Source organism: Lutra lutra, chromosome 4 (genome assembly GCF_902655055.1).
Source record: "Lutra lutra chromosome 4, mLutLut1.2, whole genome shotgun sequence".
In the NCBI taxonomy this organism is placed as follows: Eukaryota; Metazoa; Chordata; class Mammalia; order Carnivora; family Mustelidae; genus Lutra; species Lutra lutra.
Genome location: NC_062281.1, coordinates 33195034 through 33209211, shown reverse-complemented (window position 1 = coordinate 33209211; position 14178 = coordinate 33195034). Strand labels below are relative to the sequence as shown.

General features: G+C 34.6%; 1 protein-coding gene and 1 pseudogene across 2 annotated transcripts in view; both read left to right on the top strand.

Annotated features, from left to right (window-relative positions):
• Positions 1-13054, top strand: part of LOC125099044 (ATP synthase F(0) complex subunit C2, mitochondrial-like) — a 39924-nt pseudogene extending 26870 nt beyond the window's left edge.
• The window catches only part of ZFPM2 (zinc finger protein, FOG family member 2), a 457914-nt gene that overhangs the window by 68229 nt on the left and 375507 nt on the right, over positions 1-14178 (top strand). The window lies entirely within an intron of this gene.

Below are 14178 nucleotides of genomic sequence, written 5' to 3'. Positions count from 1 at the left end.
TAATAGGAAAAAACAAAAGCCCATGTGTTATAGGAGGGAAAATAAAGGCCACAAACAAAATAAAAATGGGTTCTTTGCACCCTAAATTTTCCAAACTTTTATAGATTAATTTGACAAGTTTTTTTTTTTTTTTTTTTTGCATGCAGTCATCTCAGTTGTTTCTTACAATGGTATTCATTTCAAAGCTTTTATACACTTATCCTGTGATTTATTTCTACCTATTTTCCTGAATGTTTACATTGATACCCATTTACTTTTAGTTCTAAACACTCATTGGATTTTTGTCCCCAAATTTATATAAATTCAAAGTACTCAATGAAATATCAAGGCACTGGGAAAAGAATCTTATGTGCATTTTGACCAATTTTTAAAAGTACCTCGAAAAGGAAGGTATAAAGCCTAAGAATGTTCGTTTTTTTTTTTTTTTTTTTTGAGTATAGTTGTCACACAATGTTACATGAGTGAATTTTGATATTCCTAACTTTTTTTTTTTTGGTATTTCTAACATTTTAAAATTTAACATATTTTGTGTCAGTCTGTCTTTAAGGGTAACCCAACCTTTACTCTTCGTAATTTAACTTTTCTTGAAGACAGATTAGCAAAATGGAATTAAAGTCAGCACTTTGATTTATTCATTTTACACTTATTCTTTAATTATAAAATGGCTTACAACAGTAATAGTAAATTAATCAAAGCAATTACAGTTTTCAGGTGATTGAATTGCAAATAATTGCAGTTTTTCTGTACAATATCAGAAGAACTATTGGTATAGCCACATTATATTATATATATGTATTTTTAAAAATCACATTCCTTTCTGTAGCTTCCTGCTAACAATATATTAACATTTTCCCAAAATTGTTAAGGGCCAACTATGTACCCCAAACACTGTTCTGACTATTGTGGGACATAAAAAAAAAATGAGTAATACATAGTTCATTGGAGGGGTGAATATTTATAAAAACACCCACATTTGTGTTTAATCATTATAATTTTGGTTGAAAACTATTTTGCTATAATCTCACTTGCAGCACTTTTATCTCTTGCAGGATTAATACAAATTAAAAACGATCAATAGGGCTATTTTTGAAACATGCAAACAAGTAAATTACTTCACTCCATTGAATTTCAGCGCCCAATCTATACACAAAAAATTGGACCAACTTTTCTAGCCACCCCTCCCTTCTTTTTTGCAATTCTTGTTACTGTTTGTGGTGTCACATAGCAGGTTTCTTTACCTTAAATCAAATTCTGTTTTAAGCCTTAACACTGGGAATCAGTGATGAGGAGGAGGCTTGTTCATCTACCATGTGTTATAAGGATGGATGGAGATATAGGAGGGCAGGTGTGTATCCTAGTTCTGTGAAAAACTTAAGCATTCTTCAGTGTTCTTATCTGTAAAATGAAGGTATTTCATTATTATAAACCATATGGCACCTTCCAGTTTTAAAGTCTATGACAAATGACCAAATAGCCAGGTGAAGACCCATCTAATGCAAAGTTTGATTTATAAAAAATTTTATATGTATTTGTAAATATATGTATCATAACACTTGTATAATTATTACATATTTTATAAGAGTATATATACCCTATATAAACACTATTATAGCTTTCAAACTATACACATTTGGAAGAGAGGCTAGCATAGAAAGCAGCCTAGTAAAAATATTTGGGCATATAATACTAGAAAGGTTATTATGGCATGTTTGAAATGTGAAATATGTCAGGAATGGGTAAATGTCTAGTTTCGGGGGAACACTTAAAAGCAACATATGTTCTCTTAAAAGGAATTAAAGATGCTCATTTAGTATTTCCGCAGCTAGAGGTCAACTTTTTGGAAGAAGACCTCTTCTTTCCAGTTAATGCAAAGACAAAATTTCGGCCCTAACATTTTTCATATTATGACAAATCAGTCACTTGCTCTTGTATTAAGGTAAATTGGCAGTGGCATAGTCATTGTGCACAGACAGTCTTGAGTGGAAGAAACTCATTTTGCGCAAGGAAAATCTTGGTGAGATCTTTCACTGTGTATATTTATTTCCTTGAGATTTTGGATGTGGATTCACAAACTGTTAATTAAAAGTGCCAGTGTACTCGTGAAAGCTACAATAATTAAACGTATCTTCTGTCTGTGTGAGAATTCTTCCCATTCGTGACTCTAATTTGGAAAGTTACCAATTTGAAGATTGAAATTTTGGAAAATTAGACCTAAAATGCTTCCGACTGCTGGTTGCATATTGAAACGCTCCAATAGGGTGGGGAGTGTGAGTCAGAGCAGAGAACTTTTCCAGGAGCACTGCTGCTACCTTTGTTCAGGAGATGTTTCCTACAATGTGTCTGTTATTGACCTGCTAACTCCCTGGAAATACACCAGGGTTCCCTCACTGTTCCCTTCTGTTATTTATTCCTAAAGATGTTTGCTACTTTATAGAAATGTATCACTTTTCTTCTCCTGTTGTTTTTTTTCCTTAGGGAATTTGCTACTCCTTAGTTCTGTTTCAAAGAAACCTACTCTTTTAATAGTACTGGAAATTGAGAGCGTTTAAAACTGTTATTACAAGTTGCATATAGAGCAGTATACACAGTGTAATTCAGATGTTTCATATTCTCGAGGGCTGAGTAGGTGCTATGTTTCAAAAAAAGTTTTAACGGAAAAGGCTGTCTCTTCTGGGATGCATTCATTCCATTATGCCCTTTTGTGAAAGCCGGTAAATCCCAAACTGAAGTGTGCACAGACATCTTCGAGTGTGGGCTCTGGCCACAGAATTCCCATTAGCATTAGCTTGGCGCTGCTTCTTGTTTCACAGACAGTGAAGAACATGCCTTTTCCACCCTTGAGGCAATAAAATAAATTAGAGGGTGCGGCATTAAATGAGTTGAATTTTGAGTAGTATTTTTTCATGCCTCCAACATTTTAAAATCAGTTTATCCTCATGAAGCAGCACTTGGAATTGTGAAACAAGGGACTCCTCTGTCTGTGCCAATATGCAGGTTCTTTTGATTTTCTGGAAGCACGTGTGTGTGTATGTGTGTGTATGTAACAGCCTTTTCTGGTCCTTTTCCCATTGTGGTCTCTAGGCAGTGTCTGTGACTAGAACTTTGTAATTCAGTATAAATCACAAATAAATGAGCACTATGGAAGGTAAGACATCTTTAGTTTGTTTCTCCTGGGTCTGGTCCAGGCTATTAGAGCTTCTACATATCTCCATGACACAGAAGCAAGAGTTTTTGCAAAGAATGTCCCCAGGGCCCAACCCAATCCTTCCTCTGCAGAAGCTGCTGTGCTCTATGTTCGTTATGTTCATACTTCCTCCAGTTTTGCACTTTCTCTCAATATTTCTTAAAGAGACTGGAGAGCATTCCTTTAATCTCAAATGGAAGTTTATTTTTGTTTTGTGGAACAAAGGTTTATCTTTAGTGTTTCTGTGTGTCCCCTCTAATTCGAAACCCTGTTCTTATATTCTCATAAATTAGAAAGGAGTGTTTAAATTCTTAGCGTATTTGGACACTGATAACTTTAGAGATGGTGGGACTCACATTTTGTCAAATTCTCATTAACCACAAAAAATAAGGACCCTCACCCACGCTTCTAGAGCAAGATCTGACGGCTCTGGTTCTCCTAAATGGAGTCCCCTCGCCGAGTCACTTCCTCTTTCCAGGTAGATGATGTGTTAGTTCAAGATAACAAAATAAGCATGCTTTTCCCGTATTGATCTGTCTGCTGTTTTCCCCCACTCTGCTTTTGTTATTACCTTTCCAAAAGCGTGCTATGATTATTGATAGAAGTCTTTCAAATGTAACGTCTTGACAAATTTTGAACCCTTATATCAGGCATCATGCTAGTAAGTCCATTACACAATTCAAAGTTTAAACGGAAGAGTGTCTACCGACGACTCATCACCGGTGTAGGCTGTAACCAATTAAGTATTTTCCAAGTGACACTTCATGTCAGGAATTCTGAAACTAATGCTTCAAAGGGCCTGTTACTCGTTTTTTTAAAGTTCTGTGTCTTCAGGTGTTTAAGCTTGTGACTCTTTATGACATGTCCTTTATTTGTGTACACTTTTTTTTAAAAAAGATTTTGTTTATTTATTTGACAGAGAGATCAGGAGTAGACAGAGAGGAGGAAGCAGGCTCCCTGCCAAGCAGAGAGCCCGATGCGGGCTCCATCCCAGGACCTTGAGATCATGACCTGAGCTGTAGGCAGAGGCTTTAACCCACTGAGCCACCCAGGCGCCCCTATTTGTGTACACTTTTATCTTATTTTTTGATTCCAAAAATACTGTATTTCTGTATTTTTTCCTCTGACCTCCCTGCTCATGCTTACCTGTACCTCTCAGAGCCAACATGTGTCAAGGAAAACTGGCCCGTGATAGGAAACAAAGAAAGAATGAAATGTGTGTGTGTGTGTGTGAGTGTGTGTGTGAGAGAGAGAGAGAGAGAGAGAAAACATTCATATGGCATTTTCCTTAGCTGTGATTGAATATGCAAAAACTGACTGGATGGATACTTTTCCATTGTGTCTGTTGAATTTTTCTGGGTTTCCTGTCAAAAAGAGCAGCCTGTGTGTTTGGTAGACTATGAGTACCTTCCATTCTCTGGCCTGGCGGGAGTGAACACTGTACCTATTCAGTCTGAGTCCTTGAAATGGGGAAGAGTTGAACCCTTATTTTGAACATATTTCTGCAGTGAGACTTGCAGATTGCATTTGTGGGGATGGGAATGAAGAACAGGCTGAGGACTCTTTGAAGGCAGAAAGTATTCAGTGTGGAAAAGACCCGTCTTAGATAAAAGAAGTGAGGAATGCAGATGGGTTCAAACATCGGGGGAAGACATTCTTCATCTGCTGATTTGGGGAGGGCACAGATATCTTCAGTTAGTGTGTATCTATCATGCTTACTTTTCGGGTTGCATTTCAAGGACAATGAGGAAGGTTCCTGATAATATTTATTTGCATTAGAACAGCCTTTAGGGGTGTAACAAGATACCAATACTGCTGGTCAAGAAAATAAAGCTACTAAAAGCAAATTACTGTGTTTTCATGGCTATAGAAATACTGAGGTGTTCGTATGATATAGAAAAAGCCCTTGTGCCTTCTGTTAAGTAATTTGTTATTAATTATGCAGCTTTTAAATGTTTTCAGTAACATTATAAGAAAGTAATTTTCCAACTGAAAATTTGATTAAGTGTAAATGATGGTGTTAATTACACAACGCTCAAGAAATCAACACAGATGAAACCTCCCAAAATATAGTTTTATCTTGATTTGAGCTCTGAACAAACACCCCACCCTAACCAATTACTCAGACCACCGGTGCCATCATTGGTTCTACTTTTATCATTTCATTAGTTGCATTTTTCTCACACTTTTTTTCCATCTCCTTAAATCATCTCTTATCTTTTTCAGCTCCTCCCTTTTACAGGCATAGCAATCATTAGGTGTTGATGTCATAGGAAAGATATATATCATAATAAAAAAGTTACTGATATAAAAGAGAACCGCTTTAATCTGATTTGATGTACCAGATTTTATCATTAAGTAATTTAAGAAGTAACATAACCTTATCTACAAATGCCTAATAAATATTCTGGAACCCACAAGGATGAAGAAGAAAAAAAAAAAAGTTTATTACCTTAAGGCAGAGCAGTTTTGGTGTAATGCTTTTTGTTGACCTCTGTCAGAAGTCTTTCTTTATGTTTCTCAATGTGTTCATGATCCCTATTCATTTTAAGGCTACCATATAAGATTATGGTATATTGTACTTTCTTTTTATGATTGTTCTTTGGTGTTAGAAGTCATCTGTAAAATGATAGTATTTAATGGAGCCACTGAGGAGGTTTTGGTCTCAGAGGTACATGAAATGGCAACATCTGTCACCTGCAATTCTGTTCCATGCAAGTCAAGACTTTTTCCATAACTGCTACTTTTTATTAACATTTTCAGTAGTTTGCTGTGCCATATAAGAGGACCGCACTTGTGATCTGTGATCTAGTAGCACAACAAACTGGGAGTTTAGGCATCCTCTTTTCTTTTCTTAGAAGAGTTGTTTTCCTCTGCCTCTTCCCTCTCCCTAGCAAAGAGCAAATCAGACCGGCGTGTGGATGGATTGTGGAAGTACTAGGTGGAATGGACGAGTTTATATCAAAGTGCCTTGAGCCATGGTGAAAAGTTTAATCAGCCACACTACACCCTTACAGGTTGCAAATACAATTTGCTAACATATAAAGGAAACATTAGTTATAACTCTCAAGAAATATCTATTGGCCAAATTGTATATTTCATTCTTACTTTTTTTTTTTTTAATTGATATACAGGCAAGGGGGAAAAAAGACAAACTCAGCAGAATATGGGACACCAAGTCCAATTAAAAGAGTTTCTGAAATTTACTTAGAGCTTTCATTCACTCAAAGTAATTAGGATCAGTCCTGGCAAACTTAGTTATTTGGTTTTCTAATCTAAAGCTGATTAGAGCTAACTACATAAGGATCATGTTGTTTAATTGTTTTCATTTAATATATATTGAACATTTCCTGTCAGTTCTCTTCTGAAAGAGGGTTTTTGTTTTTGCTTTTTTAAAAGATTTCATAGCACTCAGTGATGTGGATTTATGATTTTTGAAATCAAACTGTGTTGGCATTTAGAGTGTTTCTAAAACTTCTCTCCTAGAACAAATATTGTGATGAACTTTGTCATCTTCTCTAATTATTTCTGAGGATACAGTGGAATTAATCATTCTGAGTTTGAACAATTGTAAAGCCTTTGAAACACATTGCAAAAAAAAAAAAAACACATTGCCAAATAGCCTTAATCATTATTTTAATAACTAAAGTACACTCCATTTTGAATACATAAAGAATAATTAATAGTTAATATGTTCGTTATTTATATATAAAACAATTGTTTATATATCTATATATTATATATAACATAAAATGTTTTATATTTTTATTATGTATAAAAATTGTTTTATAGTACTGATTTTGTCTTATGTTTAGAATATGTGCACTTCTGATACATATATAAAACATATATTTTTATATATGTTATATATTTATATATTGTTAATGTTTATTGTCAAGTGCTGTTATAGGAACATCATACTTGTTAACTTATTTCATCTTAAAATTGATGATAGGAGGCAGGACCACTGTCATTTCTGTACTGCAGATGAGAAAAAAGAGGCACAAGAAAATAAGGAGATTTGCTCAGGGTCAAAGAAGTAATATTTTGGAGGCAAGATTTGAACATCAATCCCAGATTAATAGCTAACATTTACTAATATTCAGTAATAGACAAACAGGTTTACTAAAGTTCCAAGTTGAGGCATTGAAATACATTGCTTAAACCTCTTAAGATTTCCATGCTGTGTGTGTACTTCTGGTCTTAATTTTATGGATTAATGAAACAAAACAAAATGGAACTTAGGTTAGGTAACTTGCTCAAGTCCCGTATTGAATAATTTGGTAAAGCAGGATTTAAAATAAGGGTTCCTGGGTTATGTGTCTCTACTGCCCAGACTAGATTTATTTGTTCGTTTATTAATTTTTTTTAAAGATTGTATTTATTTATTTGACAGAGAGAGATCGCAAGTAGGCAGAGAGGCAGGCAGAGAGAGAGGAGGAAGCAGGCTCCCTGCTTAGCAGAGAGCCGGAAGAGGGGCTGGATCCCAGTGCCCTAGGATCATGACCTGAGCCGAAAGCAGAGGCTTTAACCCACTGAGCCACCCAGGCGCCCCTCCAGACTAGATTTAGATGAGAAGTCTGGCCACTGCCTCAGCCCTTGTAAAAGAGAAAGGTGGCTTTAACTGGGGATCAGAAGTGGAGATGGTATGAAGCCATCAGCTTAGGTTACGTTTCAGAGGGAGAGCTTTAAAAACTTGCTGATAGAGTTGATGCAGGACTAAGGGACAGAGGAATCACTTCTTACTCCTGTCTTTGGAGCTTGAGAAACCTCTTTTTTAAACTGATCTAGTTGCTATTGTCCCCACTGGACATAACTACCCTGAAGGCAGGGATCTTGTCTCCTTTTTCATGGTGCGTACTCACTGCGTAAACACAAGGAGGAGGCAAGCCACAGAGGAGATGTTCCAAAAGATTGAATAATTTAATAACCATTATAAAGCTTTAACATATTATCTAAATTATTTGCTGAAAATATTTTCCCATGTTATATTTGTTTTTTTTTTAAATATTTTGACATATAAAACTCTAAATATATTTAGGTATAGGCTTTATTTTTTACTTTTTATTTAGACTTAAGTCCATTTATTTATTGCTTTATAATTTCTTTTGTGTCTAAAATATCATTCCCAGTCCAAAGAATTGATTAATAACCAGTTCTGTGTCTTATGGCTATTACGTTCTGATTACTTCTTGAAAAAGCAACCTGAAATTTATTTTTCAAATTATGTCTGATGAGGGCTTAAATTGACTTTTCCTTCTAAATTGCTAAGTAGTTAGTTCAACTTAATTAATTAACTAATCCTTTCTTTCTATTAAAAAAAATCCCTATTGAATTCTTACAAATGACAATCATTGCTAAATGTTTATTTTACTACCACAGTCATGGTAAGAGGTGATGTTTTTGAGTACTGATTTTGTCTTAAGTTTGGAATATATGCACTTCTGATATGTATTTGGGTTGGACTGTGTTTGCAACTCTTAATTACTTATTCCTCCAGATGATCTAGAGATGCATTGCAATATGGCAGCCGTTAGCCCCATATGGACAAACATACATTATGTTAATTCATATTAAGTGAAATTTAAAAATTGTTTCTTGGTCACATTAGCTCTATTTTAAGTCTCAAAATAGTCACATGAGGTGAGTGGCTACTACATCGGACAGTGCAGAATTATAGAACATTTCCTTCATCCTGGAAACTTCTATCAGACATTAGAGAGTCTTTTTTTTTTTTTTTTTTCAAGTTCCTAAGAATTTTCCAAGGGTTTTAAAAATAGAAAACCATGATATATTTAAACTACTTTGGCAATTATTGGCATCTCTACAATATTTGATTTTTACTTCTAGGGGTGTGTTAGGCAGCCACTTTTGTAAAACAAATTATTTTTTCTCTCATTAAATTTTGTGGGTTTTTTTTTCAATGTCATATATATTTTTGGATGAGGTTAATCCTAGGAGTTTTTAATTATTGAAATTATTTAATATGCATTTAAAATTATTCCTTCAACCCATTTTTCAATTTAGATAGCCTAATGAAAAAAAAAACACAGTAAGCTTTTTAAAGAGAAATCTTGCATTTTCCTTCTTTTATGTGTAACTTGACATTTTAAAGAAGAATCTTTTTCTCTTTAGTAAGTTTTAGTGTTCCCTGCAAATTATTTTTAAGTTTATTAATATAATGATCTGCCTTATTAAAAATGTTTTATTTTTTCTCTTCAAACTTCATTTGTGTTTACTGTTTCCTCTAATACATTTCAAAAAGCTTTTAATTTTTTAAGTAATTACCAGTTTTTATTCAAGTTCCCCTCACTAATAAAGAATCTCTGGGTCTGTCTGCTCAAAGACATTTTGATGCTTTAAGACAATTTTGCGTGTTCCCACTATGATCTTCCATACACATTTTATTGTTTGCCTTCAAGGTGTCTTATATACCCTGTGAAGTTCTTACTGGCCGTTATGCTGCCTTTCCTAGGTATGCTGAAGTCAGAGCACTAGTAGGAAAGGTAGTTAGTAGTTAAACACAAGACTACCAAAACCATATTACTAATACTTTTTAAAAAGTTGTTTTTGAGAAAAATTCTAAGTTATTTTAACTTTATGTATCCCTCCTAATTGCACTGTTTTATAATAAAATTTAATTGTTTCAAAACTATTTGAATACCCAATATTTGGTCAGTGTTTATAAACATTTTATGAGTTCTTTAAAAACTTATTCTTCATTTATAGGAAGCAGCATGGGAGCTGACATCTAATTTTGTTGATGTAGGTTCTATTATGCAATACAATATAATGTTAATTATATTGTTCAAATTCTGTTATTTTTTGATTCCTCAATGTATGGCATTATGATAATGACTTATTAATATTTTCTACTCAGTGGTATTATTGATTTTTATCACTGTCTCATAATTTTAATTTGCTAATTCCTTAAATCTTATGTGATACCAGTATTTTCAGCATTCCTATATTTTCCTTGATGTTGACTGCTAAATTTTTGCCTATGCTTTCATTTGGAAACATGTTTAACACTCTTAAATGTTTAATGAAAAATATTAATATGCTTTTGTTTTTTATTCCATTCTTAAACTTGTTAGTATTGCATTCTGTTTTTGTGTTCCTAATGATTATATTCTAACTTTGTCCTTTTTGAAATGTTACTGTTTGGTTTTAATATCTTTAAACATATGGTAGGCAAAAGATCTACTAAATGTTATCTTAAAGAATTACCCAGTTTGTTTGTAAAAAATCTATTTTTATCTAATGATCAAACCCAAATAATTCAATCTCTCTTTAGGGAGGAATAACAATTGGGTATTTTGCTTTTTTATTTTTTCACCCCAGTTCCCTGTTTTCTGTTAATCTAATTTGTTTGCTAATTTTGTGAAAATAATTTCTCTTTTAATATGTATTGTATAAATTCTACTTTATTAGCATAGTTCAAACAAGCATTTAGACTCATTAGAATCAACTTCTTTTATTTGTATTTTGACATTTTAAGAGAAGAATCCTTTTCTCTTTTAGTAAGTTTTAGCATTCCCTGCAAATTATTTTTAAGCACAGTTTTGTCTCTCTTAATGGTTAATAATTCATCCCCCTGAAACTGGGAGAACATCTTTTAATAGAGTCTGCAGATACGATGGCTTATGATGTTGTTTCTGAGGCCTGGCAGACCTGAGACTATTTTGGTCAACCTCACATATAAATTTCAGAGTCAACTGAATATATTGTTCTTTCACAGCTTTTCCCTGCAAGGTGATGCTGGGTTTCCCTTCTGCTTTTTGCCGTTTATTTAATTCTTTTTAGGTGATCTACTCTAGAAGCTTTGAGAACAGAAAGATCTGGGGATATAAAGATGATTCTTTATTCTCACTCTGAAAATATAACAAAGATGCACTTGATGTTGATTTTGCGTATTAATTGCATACTGTGAGGGCTTTCTTCAGGTCTTGAAATTCTTACTATATGGAGATTCTGAATATTATACACATTGTCACTTCACTGTTTCCTAAGTTAACTTAAACTTAGAATATCTATTATTAGTGGGTTGCTACTTTGTAACCAGTCTTCCTCTTGCCCTTGTCTTTTTAACCTGTTCTTATCTTTCTCTGCATTCTCATGTGGTCTCTCACCGTTTCTCATCAGCATCACTAATTCAGTTTTTCTGGACCATCAGGTGTGCTGTGTATTGCTTAACATTATACTTTTTATTTTGATTACTGAGATTTTATTGTAATAGTCTTTTCTTATTATGTATTTAGCTTATTTGAGTGTCTCTAAGATTTAACTGAAAACGTGAAGAGTATTTAAAATATTATTCAATTTTATAAAATAAATATGTTTCTGGGAAGACTTTCCTTTCTTAGTCATTAACGTATAGTTTGGCTCATATGCCAAATTTCTCCCCCGTCTTGAACCCCTCAGTCTTAAGCCCTTAATTTATATTCTTTGACATGATGAAATAACAGAGACGTTCAGGCTGTAAAACTGAAGATTAGCACATTCTAGGATTTTTGTCCTCTTCTTTGGCTTTGTCCTGATTGTTTGCTCTTTCTCTTTTTCAGAGGTGGGGATGGCCAAGCCAGGGTTATGTAGAGTAGGGTGTCTTCCATGGTTCCTGGCTAGGGGCAGGTAGATACTTACTTAGTTCATGGTATTTTCTCCTTATCAGCAAGAGTTCCTGGTAGATTTGTGATCTCACCAGCATTGCAAAGGGACCAAAGTTGCATCCACGTGGAAGGCTCATCATTCTAAGGGACTTCTGTGGTTATTGATAAAATGCGGATTTAGCCACCGGTTCTGAGCTCTTATTACAAATAATAGAAAATGAAACAGTTCAGAGAAAAGATCTAAATGAGTTAGGAAGCTGAAGGATAAGCAGGTCCCCCCCTCCCAATCAAGAAATGTTCTTTCTTGTTCTTTGTGCATTATTGTTGCTTCAGCCAGTTTCATAGGGGTTTTCAAGGAGTACCTTTGTGTCCTTATTCATTCTAACATATTCTTAGAAATGAACTTCTGTAGAGTAGAAAATAGATTTTATTATCTAACCTATTTTAGAAAGGTTTTATTTTTTTAATCCAAACAGACGGATATCTTTTTCCTTCTTTGTTCTAAATTTATTTAAACTTTAATGGTTGAGTTAATGATCTGTCACATTCTTTTTATTTTTTTAATGTCTGCTTCCTCAGTGATCCCAGATACACAATATGTTGCTCTGTCTTATATATAATAACAAGACCAGCTGCTTTAAAAATTTATAACTCAACATTGTATGAATCTGAATTACTCCTTTCTTCTATTTTCCTTGCTAATTTGTATAGTTCTTAAGTACTTTTACCAAATTAGGGCAAGTTGGCTTGCTTTGAGTTGTGTTAAATACAATCAGACTATCTCTAACTTCCTCATCGAAGGAACTTCTCTCACAATTTTGAAACCCTGCCAACATGCGTACACATACACTTTGCACTTTATTCCCCACTTACCATATTGCTTCTTTCAAAGAGTTGTGAAATTTCCAGTAGCTGCGTATGAAATCCTGGCAGATTTTGGTGAGAATATTTTAGATCCTCAACTTATCAACAGCTTGAAAAAGATCAGATCTACCTGTGCTCCCCTTGACCCCAGTCCCTTGCTAACTCTTCAAAGGGGACCATGTGTTGTAAAAACAACAACAACAACAACAATAACAATAACAACTACTATAACAAACAAAAAAAGAGGTAATGACTTCCACAATCTGATTTAGAGCTGCCTCATTTGTGTCGCAGCTTGATTTCCAAAGAGCACGGGAAGCGTGATGGAATGGAATTCCTGCAAAACCTCTCCATCAGCCAAATCTCCATGTGGCACTTGAATAATTCTCAAGTGTGATGGATAAAATATCTGCTCAAACTGATATTGTATGTCTCTTCAGACATGGAAAGGAGGCCTCCTAGAAAGTGATGCTACAGAATTAATGAGTGCAATCTTTTCTCAGTGCCTACGACATAGCCCCTAGTGTAGGATAAGGTGTTCTCGAGCAAAGTAGAACTAAATATAGAGGGACAAAATGACCTCATGGATTTACTGATGACAGATAATGGTCCCCTCTTATCTTGCCCTGCATACTGTTGTAGGAATGTCATAACTCAGATCTGCTCCACTTTCCTCTTTCCACTGGTTTGGAGCATGTCAATTGTGTCCCAACATGTGGCCTGTACGTGAACAGCATGGGGAACAGGATCAAAGTGCTGATTCCTGGGTGCTATCCACAAGCTGCTACATTTGGGGGAGTGAGTCTGAAAGTCTGCATTTTAATCAAAACTGCAGAGCGAATCTAATTCACACTAATATTTGTGTCCATTATAATAGAGTTTAGAGGATAAGACTGGTGACGAAGAGGAGGATGGTAGAGCCAATGATAGGCACCAGGATTTTTCTCCAGGAATGCAGAGGGAGGCAGAGTTTGTTTTCACACACCTTTTCCATACTGCTTTGGTACTAGAGCCAAATGTAAGCCTGACTCGAAGATAGAATCCTGGAATGGGGAAGATGGCATGGTATGGTGTGGTGCTGGGTGACAGGTACGTCCTTTCCTTTGGTTGTCCGAAAGCATAGGGTAGTAACAGCTGGAGGGGGAATCAGACTGAGCATACAGTCAGCAGCCCATGGCAGTGCCATCCATTCATTTAATTTCTTGCCTTTGCTGGTAGGATTTACTTGTTTATATTTTTCCAAACCAACAGTAAAATATTTTAGGGATATAGAAGCATGGGGTAAGGAGGCCGATAGAATTATTTTTCTAAACAACGGTAGAAAATAACATGTGAACTGGGTGAAGATTATGAACTATATAAAAAACATCTATAGAGTTTGCTTCATGCCTTTCACACTATGCTGGTTCTAAGTAGTAATTGCCCAACAGAAAAAATGACAACCAAGAACAACCACCGAAAGAAACCAAAAGCAAAAAAAAAAAAAAAAAAAAAAAAAAGACACATCCGTGTTTAAGGCAA